The sequence below is a fragment of the Taudactylus pleione genome, unplaced genomic scaffold, assembly GCF_031769625.1.
Source record: "Taudactylus pleione unplaced genomic scaffold, aTauple2 ptg000703l, whole genome shotgun sequence".
NCBI classification, from domain to species: domain Eukaryota; kingdom Metazoa; phylum Chordata; class Amphibia; order Anura; family Myobatrachidae; genus Taudactylus; species Taudactylus pleione.
Genome location: NW_028285105.1, coordinates 5,353,999 through 5,367,500, shown reverse-complemented (window position 1 = coordinate 5,367,500; position 13,502 = coordinate 5,353,999). Strand labels below are relative to the sequence as shown.

Here is a 13,502-nt window from a genome sequence, read left to right as displayed (position 1 = left end):
GACCAGCGGGAGCGCGCATCACGGGTCCTTTTCAACATTAACCTGCCCGATTTGTGCCCGGTTAACAAACGATTGAACAATGTCGTTATCGTTCAATCATGCTGTTTAATCTGGTAGTGGATACGCGGCTTTAGGATCTGTATGCATGCGGTCATTTTTTAGGCCTTTTCAGAGCAACTTCACGCAAGATGAGCTACACTAACTGGCATAGTACTCACGGCATTAGCCCCATGAAGATTAGGTGAAATGTACTATTTTGCATTAGCATACACTACAGCTCATTAATTTTAATACACCCTCAGATTCATCGATTTGTTGGCAAAGGATGAACGTTATACGTGTATTTTACACAGAAGTGAGGTCACCTGCTGTGACTCGCAGGTGAGGCATTCCCCGAAAAGCCATGCACCCTAACCATGAGTCCACATCCCCTAATTTTAGGTGCGTAGCTGTGCCATGTACAAAGGTACCTCTTCCCGCGGTAAGAAGTTGGGAGGGATGCTAACAGCCAGATAAAGTCTGATCCCTGAAAATAAACAAATTACGCCCGAAAGGTCTCAAGGTGCACGCCTAACGCTGTTTTGAAACTGATTTGTCAACACATTCATGTGTGGAGTTGTGAACACAGCCATGAATAAAGAATGGTACCAAGACATCCTCCAAGAGCAACTTCTCCCAAACATCCAAGAACAGTTTGGTGAGGAACAATGCCTTTTCCAGCATGGAGCATCTTGCCATAAGGCAAAAGTGATAACTAAGTGGATCTGGGAACAAAACATCGACTTTTTGGGTCCATGGCCATGAAACTACCCAGACCTTAATCCCATTGAGAACTTGTGGTCAATCAAGAGGCGGGTGGACAAACAAAAACCCACAAATTCTGACACTCCAAGCGTTGATTAGCTGAGAATGGGTGGACATCAGTCAGTATGTGGCCCAGAAGTTGATTGATAGCATGCCAGGGCGAATTGCAGAGGTCTTGAAAAAGAAGGGTCAACACTGCAAATATTGACTATTTGCATAAACAATGTAATTGTCAATAAAAGCCTTTGACACTTATGAAATGCTTGTAATTTAACTTCAGTATACCATAGTAACATCTGACAAAAAGGTCTAAAACATTGAAGCAGCAAACCTTGTGAAAACCGATACTTCTCAAAACTTTTGGCCATGGCTGTACAACTCACAATAAAAAAAACAGCTTCCAGTGTTGCATATTTCACACAAAGAGACTTGGGGGTAGATTTACTAAAGTGAGAGTTTTCTGAAGTGAGTTTTAAAAGTGATGTTGCCCCTAGCAACCAATCAGATTCTACTTAACATTTAACTAGCACCTGCTAGAAGACAATAGCTAGAATCTGATTGGTTTGTATGGGCAACATCACTTTTAAAACTCACTTCTAAAAACTCTCACTTTAGTAAATTTACCCCTTGGAGCCAGGTCTGATGGTATAACAAGTGGTTCCTCTTCCTGCCACGATTAGGTAAACCGAATGCATTAGCAGCTGGAACTCCCGGATCCAAAGTGGATGCAGCTCCCTTGCGCATTTCATCTTGGACAGGACTTTATCAAAGGTAATGGTTTTGTTGGGCTGTTCCTCTGAGCTCCTTAAATTGGGCTCTCATTTAACAAAAATAGATGACATTATGCATAAAATGTGGTGCTGATAGTATATTAAAGTAGGCTACAGGTGACTAAAGTCCGTTTCCGGATATCCGGAGGCATCTGCAGAAAAAATGTGGTTTTACATGGTGAAAGGACATCATCTATTTCAGATAAGGCCATTTATTTCTATTTCAGGTATGAGGCTTCATATGACCTTTTCATTATTTGAGCATGCAGAGGTAGATTTAGATATTAAGGCTCATCTTTTTGTTTTTCAGATTTTTTTGTACAAGTGATGTCACACAGGACTGCTGCCCAATCTATGAACTCTACGCTTCTTAATAACATTGATATTATTTCACTTAATTTGTTGTTCATAGGTGCCTGCACCAATATTTTCTGTTTCATTTGCTTTCAGCGCAGGGACTTTATTTGCATATTCACTTTTTGGATGCACCATTTATTCATTGTAGTGGTTGGATCATGTGTGTAAATTGTGTTCTGACACTGCATGGAGTTTTTTTATTTCAATGTTGTTTTCAGGACTTGATGGAGATTTATTGTTATTTGACACTTTTGCAAGTCACGTTATTTTAAATAGGTTTACACTATATTGTAATATTTTAATTTTTTGGATATTTCGGAGGTTGGATGCCGATTTTTATTCCACGCTTAAAAAGGAAAAAGAAACCTGGTGTGGCATGCCTCCAGTTGGATAAATTTATAGTGGCGGACACACATTTTGATTCTATTAACAATATGCCGCTTAGTAAATATACCCCAATGTCTGAAGTGTGCATGACAAAATACTAAGATAAGTGAGAAACATTTTGGAAGAAAGTGCTGTGGACTGACAAACCAAAAGGGTGGTAACAATAAATGGAAGACAAGGCTTGTTATACATTTATTGTTATTGCCCATTTAAATCCAGTGGTCAAAGCCATTATTTAGTAAAATATACCCCAAAGAGTATTGACAGATGCATATAGCCAACAATGTCTATTCATCAGTGGTTGGCAACTGGTGATCACATGACATTATCCGTGTGCTTTTTGTTGCCACGTAAGGGAGAACAAATCAACCAGAAACTAAAAGTGAGCTTATTTATTGATGTCTGACAAAACAAGTTCTGCTGCTTAGTAAGATAGTTTTTCATGGACATAGGGCCTGATTCAGAGCCGGACGCTCTGACAAGAGCGCTCGCTCTGAATCAGGGCCGGCCTACCTAAAATTGGAGCGGCCTCTTGGCCGCTCGCATAGTTGTGGGTGACCACCCACAGCTTATGCGAGCGGCCAAAAAGATGGTCGCGATGGTCAAGACCATCGCGACCATCGGGTTTGCGATGAGACCCTTGTGGTAGGGTCTCGTCTTCCGCAAGCCCGGAGTGCTTTTGGCTCTATCAGAGCCAAAAACACTCCCACTGACATCACTAGTGATGTCAGTGGGGCCGGACCCAGGCGGTATGCGTTCCCATGGGATCAATCACCATCGACAGCACGCCCCCTTTGGTGCGAGACCCCGAGCGACGGCTTCCCCGTCGCTCGCCGGGTCAAGCGCATGCGCACGACGGAGCAGCCTCCGTCGTGCGCATGCGCATTTGGGTAACATCGACCCGCTTGCAAGCGTACAGCGCTCACGAGTGGGTCTGAATGAGACCCATAGGCTGCCCCATGTTCATTGTACTCATCCTTGGTAATAACAATATTCCTTGAAATTTCAAGGGAAGTTATGATAGTTGCTCCATTCCATGCCATAATTTTTCTTCCAGGAAATGCTATGAACTTAGGAGCTCATTCAGACTCGCTCGCTAGATGCATTTGCTCGCTCCCAGTGTATGCAAATCCAGCACACGCGCAGCAAGGCAGGCGATTGTACGGCAAGGCATTAGCACGCCCACTATGTCTTGGCGTGTGATCACTTTGTGTATGCAGACGCCCACCAGCCATTTATAAGATACCCACTTGCGCACGTCATCTCCTGGAAGTGCATGAACACATCGGTACATCGAGCACCATCGGATGTGCTTGCAGCGCTTGAGGTTAACTATACCTTGCCGCAAGCACTGCGATCACTTGCAAATCAACCAGTGTGAAATTCAACCAGGTGATGTATACTATGATGCTGCCTGTTAATTATGCACGCCTCTGAAATGACGTTGAAACACTCAGGCACGCCTGCCTCCATACCTCCACTCCCCTGTTCTAGTGGCCTGCCCGTTACCACCCACAAACGGCCTCTCCTGTCACTCATTCAACTGGGCTGTCTATGCTGGGCGAGTGAGCGCTTCCCGATCTTTCGCAGTGGCTCGGCCAGCTACGAGCGATCGCTTCCTAGCGAGCGAGTCTGAATCGCCCCTTTAGGGTCATAATGTAAGGGACAGCTTGATTATTTCTTCCCTAATATGTACCAGAAATCTCTCACAATTTGAAGAACCTCCAACAAGAATATATTTTGGATAACTGCATTTATATATTGGAACAGCACCTTCTGGATGCTATGTACTGCCATCTTATGAGGCATGGAAAATCAATATTTAAAATGTGTAGGTTAAATAATGGCTCGAATCATTGGAACTTTTCCTTTCCTAATGCAATCTCGCTACCATCTGGTAGTTTAATGGTGTATGGTTGATGCCGCATTGCCATATCATTGTCAAAATCTTACGATACATAGCAGTATCTCTCCTTCAGGTGTATTAATTGCTCATGATTAAAGCCAAGAGCAATACAATCGGCTTCCTTCAGATGGTCACACAAGCAATTTGTCACAACTCTCGGGTAGATAATGGATGCAACCCGTATTTGGGGATTGGTGTGACCTATTTCTGAGGCACGGAGTCTAATGCGCTGGCGATGTTCACCAGGGACCCTCGCAAGAAGGTATGGACTTGGCTGCGTCCGACACACATGTCGCGGACCTCAGAATAGGTTTCCCTATACAGGTGCTGGTGAACTCTGGATAGGGTGGAGGAAGACTTTTAGCGTAGTTGACAGGCCGTGTCAGAACCAAACAGACAAGACGGTACCAGGGAGCAGACATATGCAGGTCACGGAGGATAGCCAAGATCAGAACCAGATTACCAAACGCAGTACCAGGGGTCAGACAAAATCGGAGTCACAAAGAAAGCCATGGTCAGGAACAAGTAACTAAGTATACACTGTAACGCTGGAGTATTGTAATGGAGCCTATACTCTGGCACAGGAGTGCTCCCAGGGACTTCCTTTTATAAGCAGGGCTTGAATGAGACGCCTCCTATGACGTCACTGAAGTGTTTCTGGCCCTTTAAATTAGTTACAGGCTGGCGTGCGCGCCCGTAGGGAGCTGCGGCCGCCCGCACCATGCCTCCGGAGGGAAGGAGCATTGTCCGGCAGAAAACAGAATTTCAAAATCAAATATAGAAAAAACATCAATGTTTATATAGGATCTCTTCATTTACTATCATTTGATTTGCAAATAACTGTAAATCGAACTTCAAATCCCCAAAAGAATAGAATATTGAGAGACAGTCGATTTGAGCTTCTAAACACCATTCTTTTGGCTGGAAATTGATTGTGATGCCTTTAAAAGTTCCCAAACGCATGTGGGGCAGTCTGGCTGTATGAATAATGGCTGCTCAAGGCTATGCTGTGCACCTACCTGCGGTATCGGGCTTAACTAGCTCTTTGGGGGCTCCATAGTATTGATTCCTATATATCACTATTTAGTGCTGCAAGTCGCTTGAGAAAGAATTGCTTTCCAGTCCAATCGTGTGGTTCCAAAGCACAAAAAGTTATTTATGTAAAAGGGATAACACGATGTAAGATTTAACAATTAGAGTAAAAAGCAATGAAAATAGTACAGCCCGATACATACGCGTGCGCACTGGTCCCAGTATACAGTCATCAATCCAGAAGTCTGTGGTCGAAAGAAGATGTGTGTACACTGAGGTCAGGACACTGCCTATATACCTTACAGGTTTTAGAGTGAACAAAGGGACATATTGACAGGTTCTCATTGGTTCTTGCTTCTGGTCAATCTGGTCATTGGTCAGTTCATACGGTGTCATCAGGGGTATGGCTGATCCAATAAATCTGCTTCCCAATTCTCCAATCTTACTATGTATGAAATGGTTAGACACAGCAAAGACCCATCTATGGAGTATTGGTGGAGCTTTAAACTAGGGGACCTGGTTATGTTATACTTCCCATCTATAGACCTCCCTCCCTGTAATTCAAGGACCTCAGAGAAATTTAATGGGAATGGTACTAATCCTACATTATGTTGTACCTGAGGCACGTGAGTGCACACCCAACATTCAGTCTGGTTTAAGACCTTACCCACTAAGGAATGGTAATCCTCTAAAGGATGCCCGCCCAAATACAGATTACTCTTGGACTGGCATCGTTGGATGCATTTCTCATCAACTAGGGATTCACAGTACTAACAGATGCAATATTCCTCAGACAATAACCCCTCACACTGTCTCTGAGTTTCATGACTAACAGATCTCTTAATAACTCCTGTACTGAGTTTGACCGTATGTTGCTGTCTCCTCCGACTCCTCTCCATCGACATCACTTATCGGCCTTCCTCTCCGTAATCTGTCCTCCATCACAGAAATAGGAAATCCTGAAACAAATAAGTATGAGAAGAACCCTGGAACAAGAAAAAGACACAAAACAGATCGCCACTCCATTGCTGGAATAGTAATCTGCACACGTCTCTGGCTCAGGTGATTCACTGCAGTCTTTGGTTCTCCTGGAACAAGCTTGCAATCGACAGGTCCACGTTGTCTGTCTCGACTTCACCCTGTACCTCCTTTGGGTGGTTGACCCCTCTGCAGTGGGTGGAATGGACCCAGGCATCTCTTTTTGCTACCTTCAAACATGTGATACTTGTCATCAACACCTGGTACGGACCTTCCCACCGGTCTGTCAAACAACGTGAGCGCAATAAATTTCGAATCATAACATATTCTAAAGGTTCAACATCATGACAGTTTGTTTCTGGCATATCAGGTAACAACATTTTCAGTCTCTGTTGCTGTTGTTTCAGCTGTCTACTCATTTTTATAAGATATTGCACAGTAACCTCATTATTACTCTTCAAAATCATCCTGTGGACCTATAATCAAATGAGGCCGCCTCTCAAAAAGTATCTCAAAGGGGAACAGATCAAGAGGAGATCTAGGAGTGGCTCTGATGCTATGGAGTATGAGCAGCAAGGCCTCTGGCCATCCCAATCCAGCTTCAGCCATGATCCCACTCAGTTTATTCTTAATAGTACCGTTCACTCTCTCCACCTTCGCACTGGCTTGCGGTCAGTAGGGGGTGTGAAGTCTACTATTGATTCCCATAAGCTTACACATGTTCTGGAAAACATCACAAGTGAAATGAGTACCCCTATCACTTTCTATGATTATAGGGATACCGTATCTGTATACAAACTCCTGAACAATCTTTTTAGCAGTAAAAACAACATTATTAGTGGCAGCTGGATATGCCTCTACCCAATTAGAAAATACATCAGTACAAACTAATACATACTTGAGATTCCTGCAAGGTGGTAATTGGATGAAGTAAATTTGTATTACCAGAAAAGGCCCGTCTGTCGGAGGGATATGGGATGGCTTGGTGGGTATTGTCTTCCCAAAATTTTTCCTCAAACAAGTCAGATAGGACATTGCTCTCTTTCCAGCTTGAGAAGAAAAGCCTGGTGCACACCAATATGCTCTGACCAACTTGCACATGCCTTCTTTTTTCTTAGGTGAGTCAGACCATGTGCTGCCTCAGCCAAGCTTGGGTAGTATGCCTTGGGAGCAACAAGCCTACCTTGTCCATCTCTCCAGAGTCCGGAGGACTCCTGAACACATCCCTTCGATCTCCAGACCGCTTTTCCCTGTAGGGAACACAAAGCTTGCATTTCAATTAATTTCTGTGTGTCTATTGTCTGGCAGACCATCACTTTGTTAGTTGGTATATTTATGCGTAACCCTGCTGCCCATTTGGCAGCTCCATCTGCTCTGTTCATTTGCCCATCGACACCGGGTCTTCTTTGCATGTGTGGGCTTTGCATTTGATGACAGCTACTGCCTTTGGTAGCTGGATTGCTGTCAGAAGTCCTTTTATGTGATGTGAATGTGCTACTGGTGTGCCTGCCACTGTCATAAGGTTCCTAAGACACCAAAGAGCCCCAAAATCATGTACTACCCCGAAGGCGTACCTAGAGTCAGTGCTCTCCTTAATGCCACCAGTTCAGCCACTTGGGCTGAGTGGGGTGGACCAAGTGGTTCAGCTTCTACAGCATCCTCGTCATTTACAACAGCATAACCTGTGCATAATTCTCCTCTGTCTGTCTGTCTATGCCAACTCCCATCCATGTAAAATGTCAAATCTACATCTTCTAATGGTGTATCACGTATATCTGATCTTGCAGTAAAGGTCTGATTCAAATATTCCATACAATCATGTGTGTCAGTATACCTGCAAAACTCACCTTCAACCAGAGACTCACCTTCCTCCACCCTTTGTGCATCTCAAGGCACATATGGTAAGTACGTTACTGGATTTAACGTATTGCACCATTTAATGGTAATATTTGCAGGTGCCATTAGAGCTAGTTCCCATTTTGTGAACCTTGCTGAAGAGACATGTCTGGTTTGGGCAGAATTTAACAAAGCAGATACTGCAAGCTGTGTATAAACAGTTGTATCATGCCCTAATACTACATCCTTGCTCTTATTTACCAGAAGAGCAGTTGCAGCTACACTTCTTAAACACGTTGGGAGTGATCTTACCACAGTGTCCAATTGTGCACTGTAGTATGCTACAGGTCTGGTAGCGTCACCATGTTTCTGTGTGAGGACACCTGCTGCGCAGCCATCAGCTTCCGTACAATAGGGTTTTTCATAATCTGGTATTCCCAAGGCAGGTGTTTTTGTCAGACGATCATTAAGGTTAAGGAAAGCCTGCTCTGTCTCCTCAGTGTGTGTGACACGGTCGGGTTTTGAGGATGAAACTAAGTCCTGCAATGGTAATGCCAAAATAGAAAAACCTGGGATCCATGTCCTGCATTATCCACACATGCCCAAGAAGGTACGGTTTGCTGCTGGTTTTGCGGCAGTGTCATGGTCTGTATGGCCTGAATTCTGTCCGTTGTCAAGTTTCTTAGCCCCTGGGTTAGACAGTGTCCCAAGTATTTAACCTTAGACTGACACGGCTATAATTTGTCCTTTGCAACCTTGTGCCCTGTTTGTGAGAGATGAAGCAACAACAGTTTAGTATAATTTAACATGACATAAATGAATCAGAGCACAACAACAAATCATCTTAAACAATGTATTATGCATATTCAGCAAACTTCAAATCATAATCAGTTATAACTGCAATATTATATGTGGTTTACATGCGATCTAATACACAGATAATACAGTAGAACACACCACATGTTATAACTTACTCAGAAGTGAATTCCTTAACTGCTGTATTTCAAGGATCTTTTTCAGCAGTACATACAAACTCTACACAGATGAGCACATACAAGCTCCACACAGAAAATTCTCATATGCAGCACATATAAACTATACACAGAGAGCTTTCATATTTGGGTTTGCTGTGATTAATTATGAATTATCCAGTACTTTAAAACATGCACTATACATGTGCCAATGTATACCTTAATGCATAAGTTTCACTGCAGATTTGCTGCAGGGTTTATTCCTGCTGTTCAGTGTGAATTAAACAATGAATGGATCTGTCGTCTAGACTTCCAAGTAGATCAAAGAAGAAAAAAAAACTGTTCTTATTAACATAGTCAGGTGCATAAATGTCACACCTAGAATCAACTCCAGACCTTTTACCTGCTTAATTGATAATGAAATAACGAGGGAATAGCCCACACCTGTCCATGAAATAGCTTTTGAGTTGATAGTCCCATTACTTTTGGTCCCTTAAAAAGTGGGAGGCACATATAGAAACGGTTGTAATTCCTACACCGTTCACCTGATTTGGATGTAATTACCCTCAAATTAAATCTGAAAGTCTGCAGTTAAAGCACATCTTGTTTGTTTCATTTCAAAGCTATTGTGGTGGTGAATAGAGGCCAAAATATGAAAATTCTGTCAATGTACCAATATGTATGCACCTGACTGTATATAGTAACTATTCTGACTTCAGTTCTCAATCTCAGTATTTACTGTAAAGAAGGACACCTGATCTTATCAAAATGCACAATGACTAAGACTGCGTACACTTAACACATACAGTACATTCAAATTATGTATGTAAAACATCCACTATGGTCAGAATCACCTTTTACTGCTAACATTCCAAAATTATGAATGATTACCTAAATATCTAAAGTAGTAACAATTGCCCCTTTATGGCCATGATACACTTAATCTCACTAATTTCAGCCACTGCCTTTTCCTGTCTCTGTGGAACATCTAGTATATTAACAGCAAGTGCAATGGCTGAAATTACAGTGGGTTCATCATCTTCTAGAATAACATTTTCCTTGAGGTGACTTAAAACAAGGTATAAGTTACTTGTTACGATTTTTTTATTTTTGGTATTGGCTGTACTTTCACCTGCGGCCGCATATGGTGGCCGACGTGCGCATGAGCTCTCTTCTTTATGCGCGGTAACACTACCTTGCAGCGTGGGTATGCTACCTGGCGGCGTGCTGCTTTGCAGCACGAGTATGCTGTTTTGCGGGTACTACTGTGCCACGTGTGTACACTATCTTGCGGCGTGAACACGCTACTTTGCGGCGTGTACACGCTGCCTAGTGGTGTGAGTATGCTACTCTGACTAAACATGTTATCTCTAACATTACTTAGTACCTCCGAATCGAAACTGCCAACTTTGGGAAAAGGTTTCATACATCCTTTGGTCATCTTGACCCATATGTCGCAGTACGCTGTAGCATACGCGCCATATTTCACATTCATTCATATACCTTGCCGAACCAGCCGGCCCTTCCATAAGCAGCATCTCCTCGACCATCCCTAGCGACTGCTTAGCACCCATCTGGGACAACGCTTTTGGTACTTTCGCTAGAGATTTCGACCGGTGGACGAAATAAACAAGCTGCATCCACTCACTTCCTCCCACTGTGCACAACCGACCGCTAAGCGCGTTTTATCAGTTTTACACATTGAGGAAACAGAATTTAGCCTATGCTAATACCCTGCTCACCGGACAAATTCACAAGCTTCGTCCGACAGCTTCTTGCTTTGAGTTCCTCTCAACTGGTAGCATTTAAGTATTTCAATAACATTTAACCTTGCCAGTGATTCACTCTCACACATCACCAAGTAACAATCACAGTTTTTATATGCAACCATGCGGTGTGTACGCTACTGTGCGGTCCAATCACATTGCTTATAGATACTAACTTATCAATAAGCTTTGCGATTACTATTGGGGGTGTCTGCTGAAAACCCCTTCATTTTCGTTGAAAACAGAAATCCCTGTTCTCGCTGCCAGTATACCTGCTGTGTATACCTACTCGTCAGACACCTACCGGGTCTTTCCTGTCTCGTTCCAACAGTGAAGAAAAACCTTTTCCGTTTTTCTTTTCCCTTATCACATCACAAGCATACGTTCACATTCATATACCTTTGTTTTCTGGCCAGAAAAAATGCTTCCCCCCCGTGACAATACCCATTCAGAGGTATTAACAAGTGATACAAGACTATCTATTACAACGATTGTTTAAATATGTGGCAGTAATACAGGGAAGACGCATACACTATTTGCGAATTGCCTATTGCAGCGCAAAAGTGACAATAAAAGAAACTGACTTTTCTCTCTTGTCCCTGGATTCTAATCAGCGCTCCTTAGATCTCCCAAAAATGGATATTCGGTTTCACAACACAGAGTACAAAACAGTTTTTAAACAGATTGCGTTCTTACCTGTATGTGACGTGTGTCCACCCTTTGTTGAGGAACCGAAAACCGGTCGCTTTGAGTAATTTCCGATAGCGTGCCCTCAAGGCTGAGCCCCCATCTATTGATTCCTATATATCGCTATTTAGGACTGCAAGTCGCTTAAGAAAGAATTGCTTTCCAGTCCAATCGTGTGGTTCCAAAGCACAAAAAGTTATTTATGTAAAAGGGATAACACGATGTAAGATTTAACAATTAGAGTAAAAAGCAATGAATACAGCCTGATACATACGCGTGTGCACTGGTCCCAGTATAGAGTATACAGTCATCAATCCAGAAGCCTGTGGTCGCAAGAAGATGTATGTAGGTCAGGACACTGCCTATATACCTTACAGGCTTCAGAGTGAACAAAGGGACAAATTGACAGGTTCTTATTGGTTCTTGCTTCTGGTCATTGGGTGTCAATAGGGTGTCATCAGGGGTATGGCTCATTCTTCCAACAGTCACATTGTGTAGCTTCCCGCCGAAGAACTGGTTAAAACTGGCTACAACACTGCTTACAAGTAAAAACATTCTATTCAATAACTCCCTATCATTCATAACTAGCGGACGCATGATGCAATTTCTTTGCCGATAGAAACGATATGATACCAAACATGACATGTCCACTGTATTCTGAACCTTAGATCTGTTTTAAGTACATATAACATCATAATTATTAGATAACAATACCTTTAATAACTCTGGTTATTAACTATAATGTGTGGGAACCATTTCATTGTGTCTGTATATATGTGAATACGCATATGAGTGTCTACGTGTACGTATGTGAATATATATACGAGCATCTATATGTATGTATGTATATATGTATATATATATATATATATACTGCTGAATGGCGGCACTCACGGCGACTGATCACAAATGGCAACAGACTCTCATGGATGGATCAACGGCAAGCATTCTGTCAGGAACGCCTCAGTTTGTGTAGCCACACCCACACCCCGCCTACAAAACGGGCCGAGCTGTCGATCAACATCGACAGTCGCCCCTTTTGTAGTGAGCTTCGGAGCCAGAGAGTTTCTATCTCGCTCCGGGGCTTGCACACGCGCAGAGTGGCCGCTGCGCGTGCGCAGGACCAAAACATCGATCCGGTTGCGAGCGCGCAGCGCTTGGGACTGGGTCTGAATGATGTCCAAAATCCCTTATTAATATCAACCAAAATCGAATTTGATTGGAAAATCGAATATTAGTAAATGAGGGATTTGGTCAAGAGATTTTGCAGTTCGAAATAAATTCGATTTCAGTCGATTTTATAGATTATTAAAATTGAATACCAAATCGAACTTTAGTAAATGTACTCCCTAATATCATGACATGCAGTCCCGTGCTGTTTAACAATCATGAGTGGACAGATCACTACCACCCCGGAGATCATCACATTCACCTCCTGAAATACATACCAATGATCTAAAACTGTGGACATTCCAGATTATACTGTTTATTAAATTGCAGCACACTTGACTATACCCTAAATAGAAGTGTACTAATTATTAAAAAATATACAGTATATATATTAAAAAAAAAAAAATTCAAATAGTTCCTTGTGTCCAGATTTTTTCATGTACCAATTGTGGCCACACACAATTTTTTAATTTCTTTAATCAATACAGTGGTTTCTAAAATTAGATGAAAATGAATTTCCCTTATCAGACCAAGGAGTAATAAACATATGGTGACATTAGTTAAGGAAGCAGGAAATAGTTTTATGTTCATTTAATGCCTATTGTATATGTCAACCATCTCTACAAATAAAACCTTGTAGGATACTGTAGAGTGTAACATAGTTCTGCATGAGCAGCATTACCTTTAGTAATGACCTAGGGCCTGATTTAGAGATGTACGCTATACCAAAATTTACGCAGTGGAGTTATAATCGGTTGATTGGACACGCGTCATGGTCGCACTCTGGGCCTGATTCAGAGCCGGACGCTCTTTCAGAGCGCTCGCTCTGAATCAGTGC

The 13,502-nt window shown here is 42.5% G+C and overlaps 1 pseudogene; it reads right to left on the bottom strand.

The window, feature by feature from the left end:
• Positions 1-1,424: 1,424 nt before the first annotated feature.
• On the bottom strand, positions 1,425-10,896 carry LOC148477661 (actin, muscle-like; annotated as a pseudogene).
• Between the last annotated feature and the right edge of the window lie 2,606 nt (positions 10,897-13,502).